This window comes from Sinohyriopsis cumingii, chromosome 14 (assembly GCF_028554795.1).
Source record: "Sinohyriopsis cumingii isolate HCF-2022 chromosome 14, ASM2855479v2, whole genome shotgun sequence".
NCBI classification, from domain to species: domain Eukaryota; kingdom Metazoa; phylum Mollusca; class Bivalvia; order Unionida; family Unionidae; genus Sinohyriopsis; species Sinohyriopsis cumingii.
Genome location: NC_142974.1, coordinates 126,762,264 through 126,771,733, shown reverse-complemented (window position 1 = coordinate 126,771,733; position 9,470 = coordinate 126,762,264). Strand labels below are relative to the sequence as shown.

General features: G+C 35.5%; 1 long non-coding RNA gene across 1 annotated transcript; it reads left to right on the top strand.

Annotated features, from left to right (window-relative positions):
• The first annotated feature begins 5,893 nt into the window (after positions 1–5,893).
• Positions 5,894–9,008, top strand: LOC149784798 (uncharacterized). The gene is made up of 2 exons (XR_016413958.1): positions 5,894–7,219; positions 8,292–9,008. It is a non-coding gene; the product is annotated as an uncharacterized LOC149784798 (long non-coding RNA).
• Positions 9,009–9,470: the final 462 nt, after the last annotated feature.

Here is a 9,470-nt window from a genome sequence, read left to right as displayed (position 1 = left end):
AATTTGAATCAAGCTATCAAGCGAGAGCATTATCAACTTCCTACAATTGAAGATATAACCAAAAGGAGGGCTGGAGCTAAGGTTTTCTCCAAACTAGATGTCAATCATGGTTACTGGCAAATACTCCTGGATGAAGAAAGCCAGTTGTTGACAACATTTAACACCCCGTTTGGCAGATATTACTGCCTGAGAATGCCTTTTGGCATTAAATCTGCTCAGCAGTGTTCCAGACACGCACATCACGGTGTTTTGAGGACCTGCCTTGGGTGAAGACTGATATAGATGACAAAATATTTTGGGGAACTTAAAAGGAAGATCGTGATGGAACACTGAAAAATGTTTTGAGATCCCAAAAATTAAATCAGACACGGAGTTTGGAAAAATGCCAATTTGGACTTACAGACGTGTGTCACGTGGGACACATGTTGACATCATCAGGTATTAAACCCGACTCAGAAAAGTAAAAGCAATCACATAAATGCTCGCTCCGAATTACAATAAAGGAAATGAAAGATTACTGGGTACAGTCAACTACCTAGCAAAATTAATCCCAAATATGTCTATAGTGACGGAGCCAATCAGAGCACTTTTGAAAAGTGACAGTGACTTTTTCTAAAACTGCACAAAAACTTGCATTTGAAGAGATCAAAAAGATTGTAAGCAGAAAACCTGTGTTTAAATACTTCTAGGTTAAGAAGCCTGTCATTGTTAGTGGTGATGCATCAAAATCGGGAGTTGGAGTGATATTAATGAAGTCAGGCAAACCCATAGCATTTGCATCAACGTCTTTCCCAGATACAGAAACAAGGTACGCACAGATCGAAAAAGAACAGTTAGCTGTGTTATTTGGTCTTGCAATATTTAATCAATATACTTATGGTCGTCACGTACAAGTTGAATCGGATCATAAACCTCTGGAATCAATCCTCGAGAAACCTTTATCTGTTGCAACTCCTAGACTTCAAAGAATGCTTTAAAAACTGCAAAAGTACATTTCTGACTTAAAGTATTGTCCAAGAAAAGAATTAATTGTAGCAGATACATTGTTGAGAGCATACGGACAGACTAACACATCTGATATGAACACGGATAGTGAAATTGAGTGCTATTTGCACATGATCATGTCAGATATACAGATTGCAGATACACAGTTGGAAGCAATAAAGTATGGAAGTAAACGTGATTATAAATTACGAGAAATGATTCAAAAGGGATGGCCAAATTATAACCAAAATCAGAAATTTCTGGAACTGCAGAGATGAACTTTCAGAAATTGTCGGATTAGTTCTAAAAGGAGAGAAGATTGTAACACCAGATGCTCTTCAGAAAGAAATGCTTAAAGAGTTTCACAAATGTCATATGGTCATTCAGAAGATCAAGCAAAGAGCAATATACATTATGTATTTGCCTGGCATGAATGCACAGATTGTAGACAAGTATCAGATTGTTCTAATTGCTACGAATACAGAAAGTCAAATAAAAATGAACCATTGTTGTCTACACAACCTACTGCACCATGGGAAATGGTTGGTACAGATTTATTTATGTGGACTAATTATAACTATGTCTTGATAGTAGACTATTGATCGCGATATTTTGAAGTTACCAAGTTAGAAAATACACGATCAAGCACAGTAATCGCACACACAAAGTCAGTTTTTTTCAAGATATGGAATACCACGAGAAGTAATGAGTGATAATAGACCACAGTTCTCCTCAAAAGAATATGGCCAGTTTGCAACAACAACAATTAAAAAAAAACAAAAAAAAAAAAAAAACAAAAAAAAAACAACAACATCTGCGGATTCAAACACACTACGTCAAGTCCCAAGTATCCACAGTCGAATGGTTTAGCAGAAAGAATTCAAACTGTCAAAGGAATTCTCAATAAGGTAAAGAGAGATAGAAAAGATTCGTATTCATCGATATTGGAGTATCGACAAACACCGATTGTTGATATAGAATCTCCGGCACAAATACTGATTAGTCGAAGACTTTGATCGACATACAGCTACATCCGCAAGTTATCAAAGAGAGAAACCTAAATTGGAAACTGGGTGAAAAGGAACATCAGCCAAGGAAATCGTATGACCGAACAGCTAAAGAGCATCCAATTCTGACTGCTGGGGACAAAGTAAGAATCAGAAGACATGATCTTTGGGAACCAACCATAGTCGTCAGAAAATGTAGCACTCCAAGGTCGTATGATGTGAAAACCCATGATGGTGCTATATACAGGAGAAACCAAAGACATCTGTTACAAACAAAAGACACATTACCAGAGATATATGATACATACGAAGATACTGACAAGGAGGTCACTGAACTGAATGGCAAGATGCCATTAGTCCTCAATGAGTCAAACGAGACAGGAGAGATTGGTACAAGGAGTGATACTAAATAAGGTTGCAAGATAGAGATTTTGTTATGTGAACTTGATAATTTTTCTGAATTATATTGTGTCTTGTGAAAATTAGAAATTGGCAAATTGGCAGTGGTCAAGGGCATAACAATACATCTGGTATATCACATCAGTTTATCTGCAGTGATACCAACGGGAACGAAGAACAAAATATTAGGACCATCGATTTTAGTGGTAATGCCAATATATCACCACATTTGTTTTCATTAGTGTAAGAATTATTGTGAATGTCACAAGATTAGAACTTAATTTCAACTGCAATTAGTAGAACTTTTACAACTCACCAGAAACTATTTGAAATATACATTCATGTGCAAAATAGAACTTTGTCAAGTTTGAATATGTTTAATAATTTATTAAAAAGAAAAGGGGAAACGAATATGTCAGTTTAAAATACAAGTACAAAACTAATTTTTGGCGGAGTTGTGGTAATATGCGGTATTAACATTCTGTTGCTACATATGGTCTGACAGTTACAGGTCACCTAAGGTCAGCTCTAGGCACTCACTCAGTTGTAACCCTATATGCCTTATGAAAACATTGGCGTCAGAAACTAGTGTGCACTTGTTTTCTCTGTTTGGTGTCAGTAGTAATCTAGCCATTAAAGTAGTTAGACCAACGCATGTTTTGTATTATTTAGCAAAACATAACACATCATACAGTTTACATTATTTTCAGAATCGTAGAAAACTGCATCGTTGTCATAACCAAGAACCATAAAAAAAAATACATAGATGTCAAGGAGAAGAAAATGATTATATTAAGATTATTTATTGTTATATTCGCCATTCTTGCCAATTCCTGTGATCGTACATTTCTTTTCTCATATTTGCGATGGCCGCGAGTGGCGCAGTTATGAACCGCTCAGAAACAGATGTTATAAACAAGGAAAGCAAAACGTGTACTAAAAAAAAACTGTCATGAAAACAATGTATGCAGCGATTAAGAGTTTTAAATTTTGAATATCATTGCAGGTATAGTGATGATTAAAAGCATAAATGAACCTTTAATGAAACTTACATTGTTTACTAATTATTCCGCGATTTCTTCGTAAGGACTCCAAAACAGTTACTGTCAGGATGTATAAGGGTTTGGCTGGCCATGATTGATTGTGTTTGCGTGTATGGTTAGCATTTTTAACGTACCTTTTACAATTTTTCAGTCATATCGCTACGATGTATGCAGTGTGGCAGTTTATAGTGATGCCCATCACTGGGGAATCATGTCGCAGACATGTAGCATGATGTCCCACCCAGTCACATTATCCTGACACGAGTCCGACCAGTCCTAACATTAACCTCTGAATGCTGAGCGCCTAGCGAGGCAGCTGTCAGTACCATTTTTGTAATGCTTTGATATGACTTGGCGGGGGTTGGAACCAGGATTCATCGATAATGAACTAAGGCAAAGGTGGGCAAACTTTCCAGTGCAAATGCGCATACACAAATTTACACCTTGTCGCGGGCCGCATAGTTCATTAAGTAAAGTAATTAATATTTGAAACAGTAAAAAGAAAAGGTTTTTCTAAATAACATCATAATTAATTTTCAGTTGTTAATATGTTGTTAATATTTGAAAACTTAAACTTCAAAAGAAGCACATTTATTTGATAAACAGAGTAACATAATTAGAGTCAGTGTGAAGAAAACCCTTGGCGGGCCGCATGAAAGCCCTTAGCGGACCCCATCCGGCCCGCGGGCCGTAGTTTGCCCACCCCTGAACTAAGGTTTTCAGAAAAATGTTCTGTTGAGGCCTTCTTTTTGTTGGAACTGAAGATGGAAAAGAACACAGAAAAGCTATAAAACAAAAACAAAAAACAAAAAATAACAAAAATATTAACAACGCCCCAAGTCACACCCTCCCCCCCCCCCCCCCAAATAAAACCACCAGTGACATTGTTTTATAGATAGGATTTCAATCCCATGACGGACTTGAGGCTGAAAGACTTGTTGCTGAAATCAGCACATTACTCTTTGGTTCGGTATTGAAAGAATATGTTTCAAACACATGCTGTTGCAAAGTATGCCTCCGGTCATATCGTTTTCTCTACACAAAAGCTGTTTATGAAGAATGTTTCTATATTAATAAGTAAAGTTGGATCATGAGAACTCAGCAATTTTAAGACTATTGAATGTTTAATTGTGTTTGCATATTTTCACTTTAGTTACTGAATTAGTACCGTGAGTCCTACTGAAGGTTTTAGTCCGAGTTTCCTCTGACCCTTGCCACCCCATTTTTTTATATTTGGACATTTATGTTGGGGTGTAGGGTCAGAGCACATTCCCTATCAAAAAGTTGGAATTCGCCGACACCATTTGGTGTCGGCATGGGGTAGCCGCTTTCTAGCCGACCCAGCACACTTTAACGACCTTCATCGAGATATACCTGCATGAAATCGATAGGAATATGATTTATTTTCTCAAAAATCGTGAGCATAGCATTCGTCATGTCTTTAATCCCCTGATACACGAGACGAAAGCACGTCGTTGCTAAAATTTGACCTGGATCTGGCCATTTGTATTCCTAGTCACATGACTACACAACTCTCGCAGCCGACATCTGAATGACAGCAGAGGTCATCAGTCACGTGATATCAACAACAGATCTTTTCTAGTGTTGCTGTAGGAAAACAAATCGAACATATAAATAAAAGTAATGTAATTTTTATACAAAAGTTATAAAACATAAACTTCTCAAAATATTTATTGTGAAAACAACGACGAAAATCTGTAAATGTTGCATAAATTTTGAAGAAAACCAGATTCACTATGAAGAGCACGTGTCAATGTGATAGTCACGTGACACCGACAAAAACATCGCTGACACGTGTTGGGTACTTCTTGAAAACGGTTTTCTCCACCCTGCTGCGATACCGACAGGTTTCTGTTCGTTGCTCTCAGAATAAATATGTTGAGAATTAAGTGTGCATTATATTTATTTATAAATATTAAGTGACTTCTATATAATATGTCCAAATTCTATGTACAACAACTTGGGAAATTTGTTTATTTCGATATCACGTGACTATATGACCTCTGATGTCATTGACATGTAGGTTCCGAGATTTGTATAGTCATGTGACTCGGAATGCAAATGACCAGATCCAGGTCAAATTTCAGCAACGACGTACTTTCGACTAGTCTGTCAGCGGATTAAAGACATGACGACTGCTATGCTCACGATTTTTGAGAAAATAAATCATATTCCTATCGATTTCATGCAGGTATATCTCGATGAAAGGTCGTTAAAGTGTGCTGGGTCGGCTAGAAAGCGGCTACCCCATGCCGACACCAAATGGTGTCGGCGAATTCCAACTTTTCAATAGGGAATGCGCTCTGACCCTACACCCCAACATAAATGTCCAAATATCAAAAAATGGGGTGGCAAGGGTCAGAGGAAACTCGGACTATGAAGGTTTAAGCTACTCAGAATTAGAGCGAAACTTCGAGTTACTTCCCTTTCCTTATGCGTTCTTACATATTGTTCAGTTCACCAGCTGACAGTAAAGACAATATATGGAAAAGAACTGAGACTAAACTCCTTATGGGCTCTAACGTAAATACTGGAGACAAAGCATTCAGTCGTGATCGGGACGGTAGTGATTTGAAGATGCACAGGAGATCACATGCAGGAGATAAAACATTCAGATGTGAAGTTTGTGATACGTTGTTTAGACGTAGCTGTACCTTGAAAATGCACATGAGCATACATACTGGAGCAACTCCATTCAAATGCGAAGTGTGTAATAAAATGTTTAGGGTGAGTAGGTTTTTGAAGAAGCACATGAAGATACATATTGGTGATACACCATTCAAATGTGAAGTTTGCGATAAATTTTTCATCTACAGTTGTCATTTGAAGACACACATGAGAATACATACAGGAGATAAACCGTATAAATGCAGAGTTTGTAATAAATTCTTTTGCGACTTAAGTGCTTTAAAAGCGCATAATAGGTTACATACTGGAGATAAACCATTCAAATGTGAAGTTTGTTATAAAACGTTTAGACAGAGTAGTGATCTGATCTGCCATACTAGGATACATACTGGAGACAAACCATTCAAATGTGAATTGTGTCATAAAATGTTCTCCCAAAATAGTCACTTGAAGGCTCACTTGAGAATACATACTGGAGAAAAACCATTTAAATGTGAAGTTTGTTATAAAATGTTCACCCAGAAAGGGAACTTAAAGACTCATATGAGAATACATACTGGAGATCAACCATTCAAATGTGAATTTTGTGATAAAAAGTTCAGGTCCAATTATGTTTTGAATAGGCACAAGAACATACATACTGGTGATAAACCATTCAAATGTAAAGTTTCGTATGAAATCTTTTAGAGAGGTAGTGTGTTGAACAGACAGTTGAGAATATATACTGGGAAAAAAACTATTTAAATGTGAAATTTGACATAAAATCTTCATCCAGAAAGAGAACATGAAGACACACTTGAGAATATATGCTGGAGGTCAACCAATTTGAACCATTCAAATGTGAAGTTTGTGATAAGTTGTTTAAGGATAGTTTTGTTTTGATGAGACACAGTAGGATTCATACTGGAGATTAATCATTTAGATGTGAAGGTACATACATAGGATGTATGTGTAGATACATACATTGGCATCATTTGACACGTGAAGATACTTGCATAGGATACATCTGAAGGTACATGCATAGGATACATGTGAAGGTACATGCACAGGATACATATGAAGGTACATGCATTGGATACATGTGAAGGTACATGCATGGGATACATGTGAAGATACATACATTGGATACATTTGAAGGTACATGCATAGGATACATGCTGGTGATAATCCTTTTGAGATTTGTATTTTGTAACTTGATTTCGTTTGGTTTTGTACTACATCAAAATGAAATCTTTGCACTAGCTATCATGAACTTTTGCAGCATAAAATTATTTTGTAAAAGCAAGTATGTTCCCACATTGGTTTTGAAAAATGTATGAGCAGTTGTGAATAGTATTTGTGTTAATAAATTCCAGCCTTTGATTGTTTTGGGCAATTTTTTACTATCATTTTTTCATGTGATATCTAATGAATATCTTCTTGTTGATTTCTTGCTTCTAGTATGGAAGAGAATTTTTTCGAGTTCTTAAATCATTGCAGAAAAAATATATTTTGTTCCAAGTCTGCATTGGTTTAATGCTTTCCAAGAAAACTTATTCATTATTCACGTCATAATTCCTTGGGTATAATACTAATTAAATTTAAGAAAGATGACTGTTCATGTTTGGAAATTTTTCACTTTTTATCCTGTCAAACATGAAAATAGACAGTCCAATTATTTACTAGAATAGCCAGGAACAAAACTAAAATTCTGGAACAAACCGAAAATACCAGAACAAAATCGATAAATAGTGGGAATTACTGAATATTTGAAATTTGAATCAAATAGTTTGAAATATATGTTAATTATTATTAATCTTAATGTAGTTTTTCAAGAGGATTTATGATTTATTCAAATTGGGTTCATGTTTATAGCAAGACAGTCCACAGGTACCCAAGATATTTTCTTCAAGGAAATGATGATTTATAAAAGGAACTGTTGAAAGGACATTAACTTAAAAATGAAACAGGGTACATTAGCTCTACAACACATCCAAGCAAGTAGTCATTTTTAGATACTGTGAAACAAACATGTGCAGTAAATCTGCTAAAGTAAGTCCTTACATAGAAGTTTTGTGGTTTTGTCTTCTCTATGTAAAGTAAATACCAATTACAAAATATACAAGATTTGTCTAAGTAAGCAACACGTTTTACATCAACTTCTAGCAGCATGTTAAGTGTTTGTTATATTCTGGTCATTATTTGTGTTTCTGTTTTTCTGTTTTTACAGGTGACTGTTACTGGAGATTGACTAGTTGCATCCAATAAAATACTGTATATTTAACAAACTGTTACTTAATATGTTTTAATATTCATCTTGGCTGATGCATTTACTTGGTCTCAGACCTGGATTTTAATTTTCAAGTGGTAGCAACAAAAGTGAGTTACAATGTTTATTTGTTTGTTTTTTAAATTAAGAAACCGTTTTTTTCATCTATCTGCTTTTTTTCTCTTTAAACAACGTATGTGATAGATATCATATGACAATATCACAGTTTTCAGCTTCATTGGATCTGAAAATAATACAATTTTAAACTCTGTGCACTGAAAAGAATTGTCTGTTCGTCACGGGATATTCACACTAACGATATGTAAACACTTTCATGTGAGGTAATTCTTAATAGCAATGAATTTAGGTACAAGGTAGACAATATGAGAATACAAAATTTAAACACACAGGACTAAGTGATACAGGCAAATAACAGTAATTGGTTAATAGTATAACATGCCATTGATTTAACAGAATGTTTGCATGGTGTACATTGTAGCAATAATTTTTCTGAAGTTTAAAAATGAAGGAAAACATTAATTGACAAGTGTGCTGTAGCCATGTTTATGGATGTGAGAGCACTATCTTTTATGTGTCTTGTTTCTGTTTTTGTATGCAAAATAAAGATTGCTGTTAAGTAAAGCTGTTTAAGGATTTTCAATAAAGGTGTACCCTTGGGTTTTGACTCGTGGAACTTAAACATAACCCATTTTTGATGCGTGGAAATTTCTAGTTGTGTGTCTTTTTGATGCACATAGATTTTGGCTGGAGAAACAATTTTAAGTACCTTTGATTGGCCTCCAGCTAATAGTTTCTTACTAAGAGTAAGCTGTCCATAACAAATTTACTGTACGTGGTACTAATTGACATATGCTTGAGAACATTTTACACTTCGACGGCTAATAATATCTGACCGATGGATATACATGAACTGGACGGAGCTAACTTTTCACAAATGTCAGATCAAGCTTAGGTGCAAAATCATTAGGTTGGATTGTTCTGTGGATACGTTTGAAGCTTTTGACAGGGGAAGAGGAAACAGTTATAACATGCATGCACTGCCTTTTGATCAATTATTAGAACTGTGATGCTTCGACATCAAATTATAATGATCTGGTCAAAACTGGAGCATATCATTAT